The sequence below is a fragment of the Pteropus alecto genome, unplaced genomic scaffold, assembly GCF_000325575.1.
Source record: "Pteropus alecto unplaced genomic scaffold, ASM32557v1 scaffold21, whole genome shotgun sequence".
Classification (NCBI taxonomy): domain Eukaryota; kingdom Metazoa; phylum Chordata; class Mammalia; order Chiroptera; family Pteropodidae; genus Pteropus; species Pteropus alecto.
The window spans coordinates 25,062,918-25,064,770 of record NW_006436282.1 but is presented as its reverse complement, the minus strand read 5'-3'; positions in this window follow the sequence as shown (position 1 = coordinate 25,064,770).

Genomic DNA, 1,853 nt, shown 5'->3' with positions numbered 1-1,853 from the left:
CATCCCTGCAAAGTGTATGTAAAAGAAGTCTCTTTTCGGAGTGTGGTGGTTATGGAAACCAGAAACCGCCCTCTCTCTTCTCCAGGGACGAGGGAGATGAGATGCTGTTCCCGCATGGAATTCCCTTTTCCCCCTATTTACCAATTCCTCTTACTTTGACAGATGTATCAGAGATGAGAATCCCCAAGGGTACGCCCCTCCTGGGGACCCAGACAGGAGTGGAGGGCATGGGACACTTCCAGACGAGAGTAGCCCCAGGCAGGTGGCGGCATGGATGGAGAGTGGGGGAGGGGCAGGGTCCAGAGAGGAGAGGAATTGGGGAGAAAGTGGGGACGTCATTAGCAGGTAGCCTGATAATGATGTAGTAGCTGCTGCTACTACTTGGCAGTGCTTTTATAGGGGTCCCTTTTAGAAGACTTAAGAATAATAACACACGTTACAATGACGACTTACATTCGTGTTGCCATCATGGATAATGGAAAGAACGAGAAAGCCTCAGAAGACCAAGAAGAGGGTCTCAGGTCTGTTTATTCCTAGCGGTCAGACCTTGGGCAGATGATAGTACTTCTGTGCCTCAGTTTCCTTGTCCGTAAAGTAGGAAGAGCAGTATCCAGTGACCGCAAAGAGACCTGAGGGTAAGGCATTGATAACCAATGGCTTCTCTACTACACCTGCAGGTCTGTTTATTCCTAGCGGTCAGACCTTGGGCAGGTGATAGTACTTCTGTGCCTCAGTTTCCTTGTCTGTAAAGTAGGAAAAGCAGTATCTTTCTACTCGCTCCCCAGGGAATTATGAGGGAAATGGGCGATTGTGTTAGTCGGGTGGAGGCCTGGCCTACAGTAGCTGGACAGGCTGCAGCCTCTGCTTCTGAGGTCGAGGGTGATTCTGGGCTGCAAGGTCTAGGCAGTCGTGGGAAACCCCCGGAAGGTGAGTTTAGTGTCATGAAACATTAACACAGTGGTCACCTGTTCCATGTCCATGATGGTGACCCTCTGAAGCTGGGAGATAGGACTATGGGATTTCAGTATTATTGCTAAGACCCACCCTGACTTTGTTTGCTCCCAAGCCAGTCCTGACTGTGGGCTGGGAGCCTGGGGCCGAGTGCCTGGTAGGCGCTCTCTGTCCTCCACAGGACCTCTGACTCCAGAAGGGCTGATTCACAGACTTCCAGTGACCGCAAAGAGACCCGAGGGTAAGGCATTGATAACCAAAGGCTTCTCTACTACACCTGTCAAATACTCCAGATGTTCCACGTGCTGGAGATGAACTACTGAAGCTAAGCTCCTCGTGAAGCTTCTGTCTGTGTGGAGGGGATGGGGGGGGCGGGGTGAGGAGGCAAAAGACGGTAAGAAAGAAGCAAAGTGGGTTCTAATGCCTCCTCTTAGTGGCTGAGAGTTTGGGTTCTGCATTCAGAGTTGGGTTCAGATTCCTGTCCTGATACTCACCAGCTATGTGACCTTCCAGGAATGTCCCGTCACCTCTAAGCGGCAGTTTCCTAAATGCTGGCGTGTATGAGACACCTCTCTTAAAGGCCTGTCGTGAGGGTTCGGTGACAAATGCAGAACTTGTATCTTACAAATGGCTGTCGTTTCTTTAAGACCAGGTATCACGTTTTTTTCCTTATTCCCCCTAAACTCAGCACCTACATAAATAGGGAAGGAAGGAAGAAAGCAAGGAAGGTTATCTGTCTGATTTAGCTGTGAGGAGTCCGGATGTCTAGTAATCCCTCATGGCCTTCAGTGATCTTAGAGCTGGATTCATAGGTGGCGAGGCTCAGGGTTCTTACCTGGTTTCTTGATAGTAGCATCTGTGGCGGAAACAGGGTCCTCTTCCTCCTCCACGCCACACCCTCT